The sequence below is a fragment of the Asterias amurensis genome, chromosome 18 (assembly GCF_032118995.1).
Source record: "Asterias amurensis chromosome 18, ASM3211899v1".
NCBI classification, from domain to species: Eukaryota; Metazoa; Echinodermata; class Asteroidea; order Forcipulatida; family Asteriidae; genus Asterias; species Asterias amurensis.
Window position 1 is genome coordinate 6,173,499 of NC_092665.1, and position 22,171 is coordinate 6,195,669.

The 22,171-nt window shown below is 37.0% G+C and overlaps 1 long non-coding RNA gene and 2 pseudogenes across 1 annotated transcript; 2 read left to right on the forward strand and 1 right to left on the reverse strand.

The window, feature by feature from the left end:
• Positions 1-3,616: 3,616 nt before the first annotated feature.
• LOC139950961 (tripartite motif-containing protein 2-like) lies at positions 3,617-8,777 on the forward strand (annotated as a pseudogene).
• Positions 8,778-10,411: 1,634 nt separating this feature from the next.
• LOC139950315 (tripartite motif-containing protein 2-like) overlaps positions 10,412-22,171 on the forward strand; it is a 196,399-nt pseudogene continuing 184,639 nt past the window's right edge.
• LOC139950753 (uncharacterized) lies at positions 15,313-17,943 on the reverse strand. The gene is made up of 3 exons (XR_011787700.1): positions 17,861-17,943; positions 17,335-17,477; positions 15,313-16,413 (listed from the first exon to the last, which is right to left on the reverse strand). It is a non-coding gene; the product is annotated as an uncharacterized lncRNA (long non-coding RNA).

The window sequence follows — 22,171 nt, forward strand, 5'->3', positions numbered from 1 at the left end:
ATCTGTCATAATAATAGAAAGTGCTTCCAACTTTGAAATTGTTTTGAACTTGAACCTTTTTCTTGTGAGAAAATTGTCTGACCAAGGTCCTATTATGGGTGAGCATTCATTGCTCACTCAAAGTTATGTATCCCAAAAACCGTTTTTGTGTGAAAATGTATTGAACATTTTAAACAACAGTTTGTGAGAAGTAATTTGTTTGCCAAGCAAGTGTGTTTACCAACATTTTGTTGCAATTCCATGGTAGCTAAAGATTGACAGCCACTGTTGAACAATGGCAAAAGACCATCACTTGCTACAAACTTAAATCTCCTGCCATGTTTAATTTACATGTTCACCGCAGGGTTACAGGGCACATCTCTTGAATGTCACATAATGCAGGTTTCTGTCACTAATTACTTTCTACTAGAGAGGCATAACAAGATTTTGAGATGTTAATAACACAATGATACTATGAAAAGCATTGTATGGAAAAGAGATTTAAAAAGCATTCATAAATACCTCAGACAGTTTCTCTACTCCTATTGGTGGAGAGCGCGTCACATGGGGGTGTTTAAATGGTTGATAATGACCAGTGTTTATAACTGGCTGGCCTCTGCACAAGATTATCACGCAAAATGCAATTCATAGCTATTAGAAACAGCGCGTAATCTACTTCTAAGTGCGCGCACGTAATCTATTTCTAAGCTTGCGCGCGTAAACACAACCCACGCACAACAGACTCTCCACAAAGGTTTTGAAAAAAATATTTCAAAACTCAAATTTTAAACGGTCAAAGTGTCTGTAATTGTATTTTTGTAATGTTTTCTAACAAAAGGGCATTTATGATTCGGAATAAAAAAGTAGTGACTCTTTCTTAAATGTCCGTTTAAACCTTGCAGGGTCATTGCCATGCGCTCAAGACCCTCGCCCGAGCCGATCACACGTAACAACCTGTCGCTACCCTTTTATTCCCTTATTAAAGGCACTGAACACTATTGGTAATTAACTTGGTAACAGGTAACGCTGAGCTGTTGATAGTATAAAACATTGTGAGAAATGGCTCCCTCTGAAATAACGTACTTTGTGAGACGAACAAAAATTTCTCACTCAAATATTTATTGAATTCAAGCAACTTCAACAACCGATTGAGTTCAAATTTTCACAGGTTTGTTTTTGTGTGCATTATGTTGACATACACCAAGTGAGAAGACTGGTTACCAAAGGTGTCCAGTGCCTTTAAAAGTTACATTGAATGTTTTTGTATGCTTTATTATTATTATTTTCAACCATGACATTTGATCATTGATATCAACATCCAAATAATATAAAAATGGTCTAGTAAGTAGCTAGGAAACTGTTTCATGTAACATACATTATAGTATAATGGACTATCATTATTTAAAGGCAGTGGAGACTATTGGTAATTGTCAAAGACTAGCCTTCACAGTTGGTGTATCTCAACATATGCATAAAATAACAAACCTTTTTTTCTCAAAAACTAAGGCACATCAGAGGAAGCCATTTCTCACAATGTTTTATACTATCAACCTCTCCCCATTACTCGCCACCAAGAAAGGTTTTATGCTAATAATTGTTTTGAGTAATTATCCAATAGTTTCCACTGCCTTTAAATAATAATAATAATAGTAATAATAAGACTTAAAATGCGCACATATCCACCCTGCTGGGTGTTCAAGGCGCATAAAATGATTGAGTTTTTTAAACGCGTTTTACATAAGTACAAAATAAACATTTTTTAACATTAACTGCAATTTGAACATACTGTATTTTGTAGTATTCATGTCAAAAGTAACATTTTGACATGGGTATGTGATTTTTGTTTATACTTTTGCTGTTTTCCCCAAATATGAAATGAGGTTTCTGTCCCACAATATTTAAAAGCTGTAGAGACTATGCAGTATGCATGAGAACTTTTACTGACAACTGGTCTGATACTCTTGTGTACCACCAGGGGGACTGTAGCCTTCATTGCTTCATAGATCCGCATTCAAAATGACTGGATTTTTTACCAGCCTGCAAATATCCCCTTCCAGGCGCTTCGAATCACGGCTATACCAAACTAGTGTCTAAGCCACGAAGGCCTTGACAAAAGGCTAGTGGGGCGGAGGAGTAGTTGCATTATTTCATGGTAGTCCAGCACTGCTTGAAGGTTGGTTTCTACATTTATACCTGCAGTTGGATATAATAAAGGAAAAATATGGGTGAATGAATGAATGAGTGGATAGATAGACGGATGAGTGCATGTAACTCAGAAATAAAATATCAATAATTTTGTTATTTATTAATTTAACTATTTATTTGCTTATCTAATTTCTGGTTTATTGATTATTTGTTTATCAATTGATTGGTTGTTTTGATTGCTTTATTCATATTTAATCATCCTTTTATTGATGTAAAGGTATTTATGTTAGAAAAGGAGTTAGTTTGATTAACTTTTCGTTGCTTGCGTTGTTATTTTATCAATTTGTTGACCTATTTTTTGTTTATCCATCCATATTTTGATTTATTTGTTGCTATATTTCTTGTTACATGTACCTTTCCAACTATTTATTCATTTACTTATTGTTACTTTTTGTTTACATTTTTTAATTAACAATTTGGTTATTTATTTATTTATTTGCTTGTCTAATTTCTGGTGTTTGTTTTTGGTTTTGTTGTTTCAAGTTGTGCTTTTGTGTATACAGATTATTTATATTTACTTTTAATTGTTTTTATTTTTCCAAAGAGAGTATATAATATAGTGAGTTTGCCTCCCTATGTGAGTGGATTAACAGGAGTTCGAGCTACAGAGTGTTTAATTATACTTTTGTTGATCCTGCCCCCAATTTCCTGAAGCGTTTATAAACCATGATTTCTGAGTACACACTTTTAAGGTTTGTAAACCATGATTTCTGAGTGCACATTTTTTATGATTTGTAAACCAAGATTTGTGAGTACACGTTTTTATGGTTTATAAACCATGATTTGTGAGTGCCAAATTTATGGTTTTTAACCATGATTTGTGAGTGCGCATTTTTTAAGGTTTATAAACCATGGTTTGTGAGTGCACACTTTCATGGTTTGTAAACCATGATTTCTGAGTGCACATTTTTTATGGTTTGTAAACCATGATTTGTGAGTGCACGTTTTTATGGTTTATAAACCATGATTTGTGAGTGCACACTTTTATGGTTTGTAAACCATGATTTGTGAGTGCAAATTTTTTATGGTTTGTAAACCATGATTTGTAAGTGCACATTTTTTTTATGGTTTACAAACAACGTTTTTGAGATGTTTTTTAAGAAATCTCGACTTTCATGGTTTATAAACCATGTTTTTTAAGAAGTCTCGATTTTAATGGTTTACAAACCATGATCACAAACCATGATTTTATGGTTCATTTGTTATGGTTTATAAGCCATGATTTGTAAACCAAGATTTTTATTCTTCAATTTTCATGGTTTATAAACCATATTTTTTAGATGTCTCAATTTTCATGGTTTATAAACCATGATCACAAACCATGATTTTATGGTTCATTTGTTATGGTTTATAAACCATGATTTGTAAACCAAGATTTTTATTCTTCAATTTTCATGGTTTATAAACCATATTTTTTAGATGTCTCAATTTTCATGGTTTATAAACCATGATTTGTAAACCATGAATTTGATGCTTCATTTTTTATGGTTTATAAACCATGTTTTTAAGATGCGTAAATTTTCTTGGTTTATGAACCACGATTTGTAAATGTTTTTTGTATGTTCATGGTTTGTAAATCACAAACTTATACACAACAAACACTTTACTGGTATGTAAACCATAACAGGATTTGGCAACAGTTTCTATGGTTTACATCTAATTGCTGTAAACCATGGTAAAAACATGCCTTAAAAGTGTCAAACAATTAATGGACAAACGGCGCCCCATAACTAACACGGTCGGCCATTTTTGGGAGTCAAATTTTTAGTGTTAGTTCGCACAGTAAAAGGAAAATCACGCAAATTCGAAGCAAACTTGTGTGGATCATTGTATTCTACTTTTAAAACATCTTTCCAACCATATGCATTTTATAAAAAACGGTTACAAACGCTTTTAATAGACCAACTCGTCCGATCCAAGGCAACGTGTTCCTTTAAGTAAGTTAAGTATCTGATATAAAATAATTGACGTTGATCATTTAACAATTTGAGAGTGACCAGTTAAGACCACCGTGCACAAAATCAACTTCTTACCGAGAAAAGATGTCCATCAATGTTTCGGATCGGCATCATAAATCACCAGATCCGCGTCAAAACTAGCTGTAGACGACGCTTGCTTGCGACGACGGCGGACGAGAGCATGCAGTGTACATCATGTTCATGTACACTGCATGCGTGTATGTGTATGGTAAGGTGTATGTTGGTACTCAGTTATTTTTGCATTGGCTTAACACAGCGACGTGAAGAGTACCAGTTGTATAGTGAGTAGAGTAGAGTAGAGTAGAATCCTACTCGTACATGTACCATAGGAAATCTGTTCACATATCTTGCACCAATTGGTGGTCTGTGGCAATACACTGCGCAAATTAAATTCGATAGCGCAAACTTGAACTTGTAAGAAATCAACATTGCGCGCCAATTTTATAAGCGCGTTTTTAACAAAATTCAAACACTGTAATACTATCTTACAATATTCGTGCAACAGCAAGTTGTACAACATCGGACATGTCGTCCGTAGAATTTGCTCTTTCTTCCCACTTTGCCAGTCAACTGGAATGTGTAATTTGTATGGGAAAGTTGGTTGTGCCTAAACCTCTCACATGTGGGCATACATTTTGTCTGGGATGTCTGGACGAAATCCTGGACGACAACGAACCTAGAATCGTCTGTCCCTTGTGTCGTGATGTGACCATTGTTCCATCAGAAGGAGTAGATGGGCTGACTACGAATTTTGCTCTGCAGAGCCTTCTGGAGTCACTCAACCTGAATGCCGATGAAGTGGATGAACCAGAAGACGAGGAGAATGAGAGCACTCCGAAATCGGGCGAAGTAGAGGATGGTGAGTTGACAATGTGTGATTTGCACAAGGAAAAAATGAAGTTTTACTGCTCCACTTGTGAGCTTCTGATATGCCGTGACTGCACTGTGGTCGACCAACCAAGACCAGACCACAAGTGTACCAATCTTGATGAGGCATACACTTGGAGGCAGCAGATCAATCAGAAGGAGTTACAGCTCGCCAAGGGGCTGATCAAGCTCACCAAGAAGTCGAGAGGGGTCCTTCTTGCCACAGTGGAGAATCTATATCAACGCTGCGACCAGGTGATTAACGAGATAGAGGTGCGTCGCCAGGAGGGAATGAAGATGCTCAACAACAAAGATGCCCTTATCAAGGAGTATCAGTGCAGTCTTGAAGAGCACACTCAAGACCTACTTGACCTGACCCAACATGCTAAAGGTACCACCAAGATCGACGTTCTGGATCAATCCAAAAGTCTCGTGGAAACATTGTCATCTTATAGAGACAAACGACATGTGATGCTCGACACCCCGAGCAAGGTGCAGTACCCTATGTTTGTCGGGGCTGAGGAGGAAGTTCAAGGCTGGCCAAGACCGAGTGGTCCCAGAAAAGGTAATGCTTAGCCAAAAAATAAGAAAAAATGTAGTCAAGAAAAAACAAGTGAAGCAGAAACTGACAGTACAAAAGGCCCAAATCTCGCTTCGGGAGGTGGTATGAAAGGCGGGAACGTACCCCAAGCCACATACCCCCCTCTACCGCTGATGTATATGCAACAAACATCGGTGCCTGGTGGAGTATCTGGTGAGCCACATAGAGGAGGAGGAGGAGGAGGAGGAAGAGGAGGAAAGAGTCACAGAGGAGGTCAAGGTCACAGAGGTGGGAATCAAGGTCAGGGAGGTCAAGGACAAAAGAGAGGAGGAGGTGGTCGTGGGGGTCAAGGTGGTGAAAATCAAAGAGGGCGGAATCCTACACAGTGCTTAAGCATAGGGCCAGAATCCTACACAATGCTTAAGCATAGGGCCAGAATCCTACTCAATGCTAAAGCATAGGGCCAGAATCCTACTCAATGCTAAAGCATAGGGCCAGAATCCTACACAGTGCTAAAGCATAGGGACAGAATCCTACACAGTGCTGAAGCATAGGGCCAGAATAAAGCATTAAAGAGGAAGAACCTTAATCAATGCAATGCAAATTAAAGTCGACAAAATTAATTCAATTTAATATAAAACAGGTTTATTGAAAAAATCCATCGCAATTACAAAACTGAGTTCCACATATTAATGTCAAATAATCACATAAAAAACAAATTTAAAGGTTGCGTTTAACCATAGAGCTATACATATTGAATAATAATATTAATAATAATAATAATCTAAATTTATATAGCGCTAACTTGCTCTGTGTTTTGAAGCCACCCTGGGCACAGACATGTTTGATGTGTTGCATGACTATGACACGATTTTAATTCACATTGACGCTTTTTTTTTATTTGGCGTGTGCGCTTTCGTACGCAACTGCCCATTAGCGTCTGTCTGCGCTACGAAAACTTAAAATAGTATACATGCCTTTTAAACATGACGCAAATGACGCTCGCAGTTTGGACGCTCATCAGCAGATTGTGCGTTTACTTTTGCTGCATCTTATGGTTCGATGACACATAGAAAATAACAAATGCACTATCATGCAAATAGCCGTACAATTGCCGTACAAAATATCAAGCTTTTTTGTATTCGTTTGTACATGATATAATGTATAATGGGGTGTTAGCGCTCTAGTCACATCAATATATATAGCTCTATGCATTTAACAGAAATCTGTCATAATAATAGAAAGTGCTTCCAACTTTGAAATTGTTTTGAACTTGAACCTTTTTCTTGTGAGAAAATTGTCTGACCAAGGTCCTATTATGGGTGAGCATTCATTGCTCACTCAAAGTTATGTATCCCAAAAACCGTTTTTGTGTGAAAATGTATTGAACATTTTAAACAACAGTTTGTGAGAAGTAATTTGTTTGCCAAGCAAGTGTGTTTACCAACATTTTGTTGCAATTCCATGGTAGCTAAAGATTGACAGCCACTGTTGAACAATGGCAAAAGACCATCACTTGCTACAAACTTAAATCTCCTGCCATGTTTAATTTACATGTTCACCGCAGGGTTACAGGGCACATCTCTTGAATGTCACATAATGCAGGTTTCTGTCACTAATTACTTTCTACTAGAGAGGCATAACAAGATTTTGAGATGTTAATAACACAATGATACTATGAAAAGCATTGTATGGAAAAGAGATTTAAAAAGCATTCATAAATACCTCAGACAGTTTCTCTACTCCTATTGGTGGAGAGCGCGTCACATGGGGGTGTTTAAATGGTTGATAATGACCAGTGTTTATAACTGGCTGGCCTCTGCACAAGATTATCACGCAAAATGCAATTCATAGCTATTAGAAACAGCGCGTAATCTACTTCTAAGTGCGCGCACGTAATCTATTTCTAAGCTTGCGCGCGTAAACACAACCCACGCACAACAGACTCTCCACAAAGGTTTTGAAAAAAATATTTCAAAACTCAAATTTTAAACGGTCAAAGTGTCTGTAATTGTATTTTTGTAATGTTTTCTAACAAAAGGGCATTTATGATTCGGAATAAAAAAGTAGTGACTCTTTCTTAAATGTCCGTTTAAACCTTGCAGGGTCATTGCCATGCGCTCAAGACCCTCGCCCGAGCCGATCACACGTAACAACCTGTCGCTACCCTTTTATTCCCTTATTAAAGGCACTGAACACTATTGGTAATTAACTTGGTAACAGGTAACGCTGAGCTGTTGATAGTATAAAACATTGTGAGAAATGGCTCCCTCTGAAATAACGTACTTTGTGAGACGAACAAAAATTTCTCACTCAAATATTTATTGAATTCAAGCAACTTCAACAACCGATTGAGTTCAAATTTTCACAGGTTTGTTTTTGTGTGCATTATGTTGACATACACCAAGTGAGAAGACTGGTTACCAAAGGTGTCCAGTGCCTTTAAAAGTTACATTGAATGTTTTTGTATGCTTTATTATTATTATTTTCAACCATGACATTTGATCATTGATATCAACATCCAAATAATATAAAAATGGTCTAGTAAGTAGCTAGGAAACTGTTTCATGTAACATACATTATAGTATAATGGACTATCATTATTTAAAGGCAGTGGAGACTATTGGTAATTGTCAAAGACTAGCCTTCACAGTTGGTGTATCTCAACATATGCATAAAATAACAAACCTTTTTTTCTCAAAAACTAAGGCACATCAGAGGAAGCCATTTCTCACAATGTTTTATACTATCAACCTCTCCCCATTACTCGCCACCAAGAAAGGTTTTATGCTAATAATTGTTTTGAGTAATTATCCAATAGTTTCCACTGCCTTTAAATAATAATAATAATAGTAATAATAAGACTTAAAATGCGCACATATCCACCCTGCTGGGTGTTCAAGGCGCATAAAATGATTGAGTTTTTTAAACGCGTTTTACATAAGTACAAAATAAACATTTTTTAACATTAACTGCAATTTGAACATACTGTATTTTGTAGTATTCATGTCAAAAGTAACATTTTGACATGGGTATGTGATTTTTGTTTATACTTTTGCTGTTTTCCCCAAATATGAAATGAGGTTTCTGTCCCACAATATTTAAAAGCTGTAGAGACTATGCAGTATGCATGAGAACTTTTACTGACAACTGGTCTGATACTCTTGTGTACCACCAGGGGGACTGTAGCCTTCATTGCTTCATAGATCCGCATTCAAAATGACTGGATTTTTTACCAGCCTGCAAATATCCCCTTCCAGGCGCTTCGAATCACGGCTATACCAAACTAGTGTCTAAGCCACGAAGGCCTTGACAAAAGGCTAGTGGGGCGGAGGAGTAGTTGCATTATTTCATGGTAGTCCAGCACTGCTTGAAGGTTGGTTTCTACATTTATACCTGCAGTTGGATATAATAAAGGAAAAATATGGGTGAATGAATGAATGAGTGGATAGATAGACGGATGAGTGCATGTAACTCAGAAATAAAATATCAATAATTTTGTTATTTATTAATTTAACTATTTATTTGCTTATCTAATTTCTGGTTTATTGATTATTTGTTTATCAATTGATTGGTTGTTTTGATTGCTTTATTCATATTTAATCATCCTTTTATTGATGTAAAGGTATTTATGTTAGAAAAGGAGTTAGTTTGATTAACTTTTCGTTGCTTGCGTTGTTATTTTATCAATTTGTTGACCTATTTTTTGTTTATCCATCCATATTTTGATTTATTTGTTGCTATATTTCTTGTTACATGTACCTTTCCAACTATTTATTCATTTACTTATTGTTACTTTTTGTTTACATTTTTTAATTAACAATTTGGTTATTTATTTATTTATTTGCTTGTCTAATTTCTGGTGTTTGTTTTTGGTTTTGTTGTTTCAAGTTGTGCTTTTGTGTATACAGATTATTTATATTTACTTTTAATTGTTTTTATTTTTCCAAAGAGAGTATATAATATAGTGAGTTTGCCTCCCTATGTGAGTGGATTAACAGGAGTTCGAGCTACAGAGTGTTTAATTATACTTTTGTTGATCCTGCCCCCAATTTCCTGAAGCGTTTATAAACCATGATTTCTGAGTACACACTTTTAAGGTTTGTAAACCATGATTTCTGAGTGCACATTTTTTATGATTTGTAAACCAAGATTTGTGAGTACACGTTTTTATGGTTTATAAACCATGATTTGTGAGTGCCAAATTTATGGTTTTTAACCATGATTTGTGAGTGCGCATTTTTTAAGGTTTATAAACCATGGTTTGTGAGTGCACACTTTCATGGTTTGTAAACCATGATTTCTGAGTGCACATTTTTTATGGTTTGTAAACCATGATTTGTGAGTGCACGTTTTTATGGTTTATAAACCATGATTTGTGAGTGCACACTTTTATGGTTTGTAAACCATGATTTGTGAGTGCAAATTTTTTATGGTTTGTAAACCATGATTTGTAAGTGCACATTTTTTTTATGGTTTACAAACAACGTTTTTGAGATGTTTTTTAAGAAATCTCGACTTTCATGGTTTATAAACCATGTTTTTTAAGAAGTCTCGATTTTAATGGTTTACAAACCATGATCACAAACCATGATTTTATGGTTCATTTGTTATGGTTTATAAGCCATGATTTGTAAACCAAGATTTTTATTCTTCAATTTTCATGGTTTATAAACCATATTTTTTAGATGTCTCAATTTTCATGGTTTATAAACCATGATCACAAACCATGATTTTATGGTTCATTTGTTATGGTTTATAAACCATGATTTGTAAACCAAGATTTTTATTCTTCAATTTTCATGGTTTATAAACCATATTTTTTAGATGTCTCAATTTTCATGGTTTATAAACCATGATTTGTAAACCATGAATTTGATGCTTCATTTTTTATGGTTTATAAACCATGTTTTTAAGATGCGTAAATTTTCTTGGTTTATGAACCACGATTTGTAAATGTTTTTTGTATGTTCATGGTTTGTAAATCACAAACTTATACACAACAAACACTTTACTGGTATGTAAACCATAACAGGATTTGGCAACAGTTTCTATGGTTTACATCTAATTGCTGTAAACCATGGTAAAAACATGCCTTAAAAGTGTCAAACAATTAATGGACAAACGGCGCCCCATAACTAACACGGTCGGCCATTTTTGGGAGTCAAATTTTTAGTGTTAGTTCGCACAGTAAAAGGAAAATCACGCAAATTCGAAGCAAACTTGTGTGGATCATTGTATTCTACTTTTAAAACATCTTTCCAACCATATGCATTTTATAAAAAACGGTTACAAACGCTTTTAATAGACCAACTCGTCCGATCCAAGGCAACGTGTTCCTTTAAGTAAGTTAAGTATCTGATATAAAATAATTGACGTTGATCATTTAACAATTTGAGAGTGACCAGTTAAGACCACCGTGCACAAAATCAACTTCTTACCGAGAAAAGATGTCCATCAATGTTTCGGATCGGCATCATAAATCACCAGATCCGCGTCAAAACTAGCTGTAGACGACGCTTGCTTGCGACGACGGCGGACGAGAGCATGCAGTGTACATCATGTTCATGTACACTGCATGCGTGTATGTGTATGGTAAGGTGTATGTTGGTACTCAGTTATTTTTGCATTGGCTTAACACAGCGACGTGAAGAGTACCAGTTGTATAGTGAGTAGAGTAGAGTAGAGTAGAATCCTACTCGTACATGTACCATAGGAAATCTGTTCACATATCTTGCACCAATTGGTGGTCTGTGGCAATACACTGCGCAAATTAAATTCGATAGCGCAAACTTGAACTTGTAAGAAATCAACATTGCGCGCCAATTTTATAAGCGCGTTTTTAACAAAATTCAAACACTGTAATACTATCTTACAATATTCGTGCAACAGCAAGTTGTACAACATCGGACATGTCGTCCGTAGAATTTGCTCTTTCTTCCCACTTTGCCAGTCAACTGGAATGTGTAATTTGTATGGGAAAGTTGGTTGTGCCTAAACCTCTCACATGTGGGCATACATTTTGTCTGGGATGTCTGGACGAAATCCTGGACGACAACGAACCTAGAATCGTCTGTCCCTTGTGTCGTGATGTGACCATTGTTCCATCAGAAGGAGTAGATGGGCTGACTACGAATTTTGCTCTGCAGAGCCTTCTGGAGTCACTCAACCTGAATGCCGATGAAGTGGATGAACCAGAAGACGAGGAGAATGAGAGCACTCCGAAATCGGGCGAAGTAGAGGATGGTGAGTTGACAATGTGTGATTTGCACAAGGAAAAAATGAAGTTTTACTGCTCCACTTGTGAGCTTCTGATATGCCGTGACTGCACTGTGGTCGACCAACCAAGACCAGACCACAAGTGTACCAATCTTGATGAGGCATACACTTGGAGGCAGCAGATCAATCAGAAGGAGTTACAGCTCGCCAAGGGGCTGATCAAGCTCACCAAGAAGTCGAGAGGGGTCCTTCTTGCCACAGTGGAGAATCTATATCAACGCTGCGACCAGGTGATTAACGAGATAGAGGTGCGTCGCCAGGAGGGAATGAAGATGCTCAACAACAAAGATGCCCTTATCAAGGAGTATCAGTGCAGTCTTGAAGAGCACACTCAAGACCTACTTGACCTGACCCAACATGCTAAAGGTACCACCAAGATCGACGTTCTGGATCAATCCAAAAGTCTCGTGGAAACATTGTCATCTTATAGAGACAAACGACATGTGATGCTCGACACCCCGAGCAAGGTGCAGTACCCTATGTTTGTCGGGGCTGAGGAGGAAGTTCAAGGCTGGCCAAGACCGAGTGGTCCCAGAAAAGGTAATGCTTAGCCAAAAAATAAGAAAAAATGTAGTCAAGAAAAAACAAGTGAAGCAGAAACTGACAGTACAAAAGGCCCAAATCTCGCTTCGGGAGGTGGTATGAAAGGCGGGAACGTACCCCAAGCCACATACCCCCCTCTACCGCTGATGTATATGCAACAAACATCGGTGCCTGGTGGAGTATCTGGTGAGCCACATAGAGGAGGAGGAGGAGGAGGAGGAAGAGGAGGAAAGAGTCACAGAGGAGGTCAAGGTCACAGAGGTGGGAATCAAGGTCAGGGAGGTCAAGGACAAAAGAGAGGAGGAGGTGGTCGTGGGGGTCAAGGTGGTGAAAATCAAAGAGGGCGGGGAGGTCAAGCTGGGAATAAAGGTCGTGGCATTGGACACCAAAAGAATAAAATATTTTGAAAGTGAAAATGCCAAATGTACATAATGCATCGCAGATAGTTTATTGATTAAAGTCACCTGGAAGTGGTATTTTTTCAAAATAAAGCTTTTGTCACTAATATGTGTTTTGATGAGTGGAATGTGAATAAACAGTTAACTAAGGTTTAAAAAAAATCAGTTCTTATGTTATTTACAAATATAAGAGTAGACCCCGACCCGAGAGGGTGCTGTTCGTGACGTCAATCGAGGCAGACTTTGCCTGTAATGCGTAGAGTAAACACAATTGCAAAGTACATGTACGGACCAAGTCGTGAGTTTGTACGTTTCAATGCCGACCAGGTGTATTGCTGCTTAATGCAGAAAAACACTTTTTTAAATGTACCAACTCGCGACTTGGACGTACATGTATTTTGCACGTGTGTTTACTATACGCATTGCAGGCAAAGTCTGCCTCGATTGAGGTCACAAAAGGGGTAGGCGGAGTCAGCCCCCCGAAATACTTTATATATTTTTTAAACATATAAATTGTGAGAAACAATTACTAAAAAAATTGTTTTATTGTTCGTAAGCATATACTCTTGTGTTTGAAAGGAAAAAAAAAAATAAAAATTCCAGGTGAGTTAAAAAAAAAATTTCATGTCGAGAATTAACGTTTAAGAAATTAGTTTTGTTGCGCATTTAATTTAAATTGCCAATTCCAATTAGTTTCGGAATTAAGGTGCTCAAAAGTGGCGTGGAACCCCCCTTCAAGTGCGAGTGATTCGCGCCGTTGAATATTTTTATGTTTTGATAAAAGTTTTAATTTACAGCATGTACATTGTGTTTGCGAAGAATGCACATGTCATGAACGTATCTTTTAAATATCTTCTTAGAAATAATTAACATTATTCATTATTGGGCGTTTCATGCCAAGCTGTCAATCACCCTAGACTCAAGCTTCAGATTGTCTGGGGTATTTATAAATTGATATTTGTTTCTTTGGTTAATATTATTAAACAAGCAAAGTTGTCTTTGATTTTAAAAACATTTTTGGCACATATTTGCTGAAATTGTTTGATGCAGCTTCATTTTTTTCAGTATAAATAAGAATTTTAAGTTTGATATATAGTATAACTCTTTCCTTGCTATCTCTGTCCAACATGTAAAATAAGTTTAAGTTTGAAAAATAGTATAATAGATATTAAATTTGCATCGGGGATAAAGAATATTAATTTTGTGTTTTTACCCATATACACTGATGTGGGTTACCCGAGTTCTGTGAAAAAATCACAGGCATATGATAAAAGCAGTGTCATGGCAACTAGTTGGTATGACACTGATTTAGAATTGCAATGGTCGTTGGTTCGAATCCCACCTGAGTAATATTTTTTTCACAGAACTCGGGTAAATACTGGGTATGCAGTGCTAAAACACACATCGGGGTATATGGGTTCCCCACCCCCCCCAAAAAAAAAAAAAAATAAATAAATAAATACCCCCCCCCCCAAAAAAAAAAAAAGTATATATATATATATATATAAAAACAATATATATGTACAAATAATATTAATAGTAATAATAATAATAATAATATTAATAATAATAATACTCCCCAGGGAGCTGAGAAACATTAAAAAGGGACTGTTATTGGTCCTATGACCAGGGCACTCAGTAAGCGCATTGATACGGTTATTGTGAAATACGCTAAATAAGAATTTGTTATTATTATTATTATTAAAAAAGAGTAAAAATAAAATAAAATAAAATAACAAGATAAACTATTATATTCGTCCCATAAGTTTGAGTTACGAGTGTTACTGTATATACCAGCCAAATCAGTAAAATATTGCGTTAGTTAATGCATGTATTAAAGAAGCCTTCAAAAAAGTGTTATTGTATTAAAGAAGCCTTCAAAAAAAGTGTTATTAAATGAGTGTTGTAAGAAGAGTTCTTTTTAAAGCAAAATATATCGTCGCTCTTTACGAACCAACAAAACAGCCACTTCAGATGAAATATGGGTTACGAGAAAATCGGGTTTTACGAAATGGGAGTATTGAAACGCTAAATTTTAGAGGTTTATACTCACAATTTCTTGCAAAAATTTCCAGGATGGTTGCAAAGGGTTTACTTTTAACAGAACACGTGAATATTTTATCGGTACTTTAGTTTGAATTGAGATAATCAAAAGTAATTAACTCTTTCGGTTCGTAAAAGCATTTTTTACTGTGCACGCAATCTATTAGATTGAATTGTCAATCTTTCACAGATTGCCGTTGGGGTACAATCTGTCCGGATTGAAAATCAATCTTTATTTAGAGTGAAAATTTTCAATCTAAAACGATTGGAATTTCAAACTATTAGATTGAATATTTCAATAAATTTTCAATCGAATTTGGATTGAAAAAAATTCAATCTTGACTGAGATTGAACTATTTCAATCTAATAGTTTGAAATGTTCAATCATTAAAAGATTGAAAATTCTCAGTCCAAATCAGTATTGGAAGTCAACATACACAAGTTGTACAATTTAACAAAAATTCCATGTCCACAGAACAGTATTCTTAATTCAATGCATTGTTGCTTTAATTCAATTCAATTCGATTCAGTACATTAAACTCAATAAATACATTCAATTCAAGTAACACAGTAAATTACAATTAAGTTTAGGCAGTCCCCAGCTATTAATTGCTTGAAATGGGTTAATGATCTTGATTAATTACTTAGGCCCAATTTCATAAAGCTGCTTAGACAACGAATTGCTTAACAGTTTTCTGCGTAGCAAAATTGTACAGGGTACCAGTAAAAAATGGTACATGTGCGATGGTTTCTTTGCTGGAAACCACGATTTTGCTGTGCTAAGCTACTTTTCACTGACTTCACTTAATTCAATTTCAGTAAAAAAAACTCCCCTCAGTTTTGAACTGTTCTAAGTCCAATACTTTTATATTACCAAATAAATATTTCTCATGTTAAGCTCCAAAAAGATCATTTCGACAAACTCTTTTTGAGGAATAGTTTAAACAGGGAGTAGGGGATGAACAAAACAATTAAAAGCTCCCATGTTGATGCTCGCTCTGTACACAAATTGTAGTGAGCATTTTGTTGCAATAATTTAAACAAATAATAGATTAAAACAAAATGTTCATCGTTTACCTTTTTGAACCAACCTATGCCCCAAACCATTTTACTTTTATTCTCAATCCCATTGGCCACAACACAATAGTAAAATAATATTATTAAAAAGTTCAAAATTCTAAAAATTGAAGATTATTTTTCCAAAAAAATCATGTTTTAATTATACACTCTCAGCAGTTCCAACAAACGTTAATGAGTCAATAATGCAGGGTTTTAACTTGTTTTATTGAGGTCTTGAGTACTTTAAGGAGGCTTATCACTACACCAAACATCATGGTAACACAGATGGAGATAACCTGGCCATATCTATGTCAATAGTTTTTTTCCTAACTGAATTAAAGACTGTCTGACAAAGTTCATATGCAGACAAACTGTAAGTACCTACTGGTTTGTTAAGAATGAGGTGCCACAAGGCACTCGATCTGCTGCTACTGCTGCACGATCCATATTTGGACTGGTTTTTGTTTACTGATCTATGCAGCAAGTATACCAGGGAACCGAGTCCACACAGATAGATCCTCTGGGAAATAAAAGAAACAAAGTGTACACACTATTAAAGGTTGCACAGAATGGTGACAAAAAATTAGCAGGTTTTGTGTGAAATCAATCTTTTTTGTTACTCAAAAAAGCGTTCTTATAAGCTGTAGGCAAATTGTACAGCTTAGTTATCACACAAGCCGGAGCGGAATACGGAAAATATAGCGCTTCTGCGTGAGTTGATATGGGACGCAGAAGCGCTAAATTTTCCGTATTTTCACGAGCGCGCGTGTGATAATGTGTTTATCTTCAAGCAAACTTGGCGCATGACATCGAACACACAATACGCAGGTAGTGATGGTAGCCGTGCAATATAGGTTTTTATCACCACTCCATTCTGCAAATCTGATTGGAGGATTAGCGCATACTTGAAGATAAAAGAACTTAATGTACATTCAAAAGTGGTGCTTTTGCATCAAATGCTGATCATCGTATGCATTGCTTGAAGTTTGCTTGAAAATAAATTTGATATCACAAGCGCGCTCATGGAATACAGAAAAAATATAGCGCTTCTGCGTCCTATCCAACTCGGCCTTCAGCCTCGTTGGATAAGGGACGCAGAAGCGCTATATTTTTTCATTTTCCACGAGTGCACGAGTGATAACTTAAAATGCATCAACTATACCTAAATCTAAATTTGATTAAGCCCCATTTCATACTTCCTGCGAATTCGACACAAATGTTGACGTCACAAATGCACAACAAATAATTTGCACCAGTTGAAATGTGTTCAACTCTTGCAAAACATTTCCAGCGAAAACAGGGATGTGCCGTCAAAATTCACTCCACATTCCCAATCGCAGGTTACGTCTTGTGTTGAAGTCGTAACTATTTGAGGCGCGACTAGTCAAATAGTAAAATTCACTAGTTGCCCGCAGGCTAATTACGCCGATACGTTACTTACTGTTTCCATCCTCGAAAGATGCTCTTGCACTAGTTGATATTCATTCTTCCCAATTTCAATTAGTGCATCTCAAACACCACTCCACTTAATAGTAATGAAATTGTCTTGCTCTTCTTTAACAGGAGTCCAGGTTCTAAGTTGATCTGTAGGACAAAATGTAACGCACTTGCAACTTTAAATTAAGATGAAAAGAGAGTATAAAGATTATGTTATTTATACTTCCAGAATAGTGTAATTAAGAAACGGATGCAACCTACCTACAACTAACACAGAAATGCATTGCATTTTAAAATAAATATGAAGGTACAAATAAGATTAACAGAAAATTCACTACAGAAACTTGATCAAAACCGAAACAACACTTTAAATGAAACCTTATTTGGTGATTTAAATAACTGCTGGATGTGGTAATAACATCCGGTGAGGGGCTTGGTCTTTCAACATCCTAGCCTGAGCCATTACTGATGACCACCCCCTCCCCATTCTATCATCTTGAAAACTATGTCAACACAAATGATTATCTTACCAACTCAGCTCTGGATAGTCTTGGAAACCTGTAATCTCTGAAAAATAAATTCAAATAATAACTTTTTAATAAGTAATAATTATGCTCAGCCTGAGTACTGTTTGAGAGATTCACCATGGATGAATCACATTAACTCTTTAGTCTTATATTATTATATATAGAGGTAAGGAGACAACAAGGTGGAAGGAAGTTTTTGAACAACATGTTGAGAGTTGACAAAGTATGCCCTACATGGTAACCATGGGCGCCGCCATCTTGAACTATTGTTTACTTTTTTCCGCTTTCGGCATCTGATCTGTCATGTTTGTACATTTTTGTTGTTTTAAAATAAATTCATATTATTATTTTGTGACTGACCTTGAACAAAATAAAACCATGCTAAATAAAACCAAGTAAGAAAAGGACAGCACATATTAAATAATGCCTACGATTTTTGAAAGGAAAACTAGGATAGGAGAAGCTCAACTTGACTAGCCCCATAAATCGGTCCAATCCACTCCGTATCCTTGATAGTGGATTGGACCGATTTATGGGGCTAAACTTGACATGACTTGACTTACGTGTGTACACTGCATCAACAACAAGGAACACACTGCTGTCGTAACGTACCTACTCAACACTCAACATTTTATAATAATACCACAGATAAAGTCGTGTATTGTCGACAGCGGTGTTTATTACTGAGCTACTCTGTAGTGGTTTTTCTGCCAATAGTGTTATTTCTACCTCCATGGTTAAACTTAGAACACAAAGTAACAATCGTAGGCCTGTACATGGTGGCAATATTTACAAAATCAAAATGTATAGGTTTACCTACAGCTACACAAACAGTACTCACATTCCAAAACACGGTTTCGCCTCGTCGTCGAATCATGGTCGAACTCTAAACGTGACTGTATCTTGCTCACGGCGTACATCAACGGGTCTTTTACTTCAGTTAGTTACGCGGTAACGAAGCAGAAGCACTGCCATCTTTCTCCGTCCCCGGCCCTAGAATTCCGCGGAGATCAAGCCATTTTTACTGGTATTTGCTGCACATTAATGTGCGAATTCACTCACACACACACACACAAACAAAAATGGCGGCAGTTAAAAAAGAAATTGAGACCGAAATTCTTCGTCACGTGATTAGTGGTTTTGTTTTTTATTGGTCCGATTTCTCAATTTATTTGTTAATGCAGCCTTTTGATTGGTTCAAGTTTTCAATCGCATTGTAGATTGAGACAAAATTGAGACGGCTTTCAATCTTTTTCACGATTGGGACTTGGATTTTGCGCAAGACGGGAATTTCAATCGTTTTCAATTGTTTTCAGTCTAAATTCAATCTATAAGACTCAATCGCTTCAAAGATTGGAATTTTCAATCGTTAGAATTAAGTACGGAAGCTTAAAGTGACCATCCATGTTTCCGAGTTTCTGAGATATTTATCTCGGAAAGACATGTTTCCCTTATAATAAGACGTCTTTCCGTGATAATTTATCTTGGAAAGACGTCTTTCCTTGATATCTTATCTTGGAAAGACCTCTTTCCCCGATATCTTATCTTGGAAAGACGTCTTTCCCTGATATGTTATCTTGGAAAGACGTCTTTCCCTGATACCTTATCTTGGAAAGACGTCTTTCCCTGATATATTTTCTCGGAAAGACGTACTTCCCTGATACATTATCTTGAAAAGACGTCTTTCCATGATATCATATCTTGGAAAGACGTCTTTCCCTGATGTCTTATCTTGAAAAGACGTATTTCCCTGATACCTTATCTTGGAAAGACCTCTTTCCCCGATATCTTATCTTGGAAAGACGTCTTTCCCTGATACCTTATCTTGGAAAGACGTCTTTCCCTGATATGTTATCTTGGAAAGACGTCTTTCCCTGATACCTTATCTTGGAAAGACGTCTTTCCCTGATACCTTATCTTGGAAAGACGTCTTTCCCTGATACCTTATCTTGGAAAGACGTCTTTCCCTGATACCTTATCTTGGAAAGACGTCTTTCCCTGATACCTTATCTTGGAAAGACGTCTTTCCCTGATACCTTATCTTGGAAAGACGTCTTTCCCTGATACCTTATCTTGGAAAGACGTCTTTCCCTGATACCTTATCTTGGAAAGACGTTATTCCCTGATACCTTATCTTGGAAAGACGTCTTTCCCTGGTATTTCTTGGAAAGATGAAAGGCACGCCATGTGATCGAAACTCACACGGATAAAGGCTATATTATGATCGAATCATGCACTTTGTTGTAAAAGCATGAATTTTGGTACACATGTAATTCATACCATAACATGAAATTTTAGATATAGTGCCATTTCTGAATTGGCCCGTGGTGGGCTTGGTGGCCATTTTTCAAAATGGCCGCCAATTCTAATATAAAACTACATAACTCGGAAAGTAAGAGGCCTAAAATCTTCATTCCTGTGACTTTGCACATGTGTGCCAGGTCCAACAGTTCAATAAAAGCATAATTGAGTGTGACAGACTATAAGGTCAGCCATTTTTTAAAATGGCGTCCTTATTTTTGAAAATGGCCGCCAATTCTAATATAAAACTACATAACTTGGAAGGTAGAGGCCTAGAATCTTCATTCCAGTGACTTTGTAAATGTTTGCTAGGTCCAAAAGTTCCATAAAAGCATTTTTGAGTGTGTCGGACAATTATGTCCGCCATTTTTAAAATGGCGTCCTTATTTTTCAAAATGGCCGCCAATTATGATGTATAACTCTATAACTCGAAAAGTAAGAGGCCCAGAATCTTCATTCCAGTGACTATGTATGTTTGCCGAGTCCAACAACTCAATAAAGGCATTGATTGAGTGATTTAGAGTATTATATCAGCTATTTTCAAAGGCGTCCTCATTGTTTCGCCATTGCAAAGAACATCCGGGGGGAGTGGCCGACGCCCTCCTGCAGAGAGTCGAAGTTTGTAATCATGGTTGATGGACACCACATTCAACTAGATGCTTTGAAGACGCTAGGAATTGTTCTTCAAAGCAGTGGTGGACATCAGCTCTTGTTGCTGCATGGTTGCAACATCTGGCACGGCCGACTCCTTCCTGAAAGCAGCCCATCACCCGCACAAGACGTGCCTGTCAGGTGACAGCTTGTGTCCTGTACCATGCCCTGGAAGACGCAAACCAAGAGTATCTTAAGTCTTCAGAGCCATACAATGATACCAGAAGCCTGTAAGATATGTGCAAATTACAGCCGGAAAGTCAGCCAATGTTCAAGTTCTGGTTCACTTTAGCTACAGCTTACCCTACTCGTATCTGTGCGCTCCATCCTGACAGGCGACTTTCAGCTGTAAGCCTAAGTGCATTCACTGACAAAGCTTAAAAGGAACACGTTGCATTGGATCGGTCGAGTTGGTCTTTGAAAAGCGTTTATAACCGTTTGTTATAAAATGCATATGGTAAGAAAGATGCTTTAACAGTAGAATACAATGATCCACACATATTTGCCTCGAAATTGCGTGGTTTTCCTTTTACTTTGCGAACTAACACGGTCGGCCATTTATGGGAGTCAAATATTTGACTCTCATAAATGGCCGACCGTGTTTGTCGACGAGGTGAAGGAAAACCACGCAATTTCGAGTGATACTTGTGTGGATCATTATATTCTACATTTAAAATATCTTTCTAATCTAAGCATTTTATAACAAACGGTTACAAACGATTTTCAAAGACCAACTCGACCGATCCAAGGCAACGTGCTCCTTTTAGCACTGTTATTTGCACTTGACCACTTTCACTATGCAAGGTGTCACATCTGTGACATGATGGGGACATTATCTCAATGGCATCCCTTATCTATACAGAGACACTTCACACTCACAGTCAAGAATACCAACCCCTCTTTTCTCAAGACTGGCTGTTGACCAAGCCCACGAGCAAAACAATGCAGTAGTAAAAGATGACGGCGGAGCTTTTGGCCTGACAGAGTCCCCAGCTGCTCTACAGAGTTGGATGGTCTGTGGACCAGAGATGGCACGCCTCCTCAATGACTTTGAAACTTGCGCCCGGAGCAATGGCCGGGTGTACTGAAGTCCTTCAGTATGGTCCTCAGGAAGGGTTTCTTCCGATGGAGGAATTGTGTCATCATCTCCATATACAAAGGAAATGGTCAGAAAAACCGATGCAGCAGCTACAGGCTTATGACTCTACTTTCAGTCCCTGAAAAGGTTTTCTGTCATTTACTCCTGACTCGCCTAGAACATGTACTCACCCGTCACCGCCGACCCCAGCTGTCTGGTTTCACAAGGGGTCGCCAAAAATGGATGCAGTGCTTGCCTTGGACTCGTGTCAGAACTGCACCGCG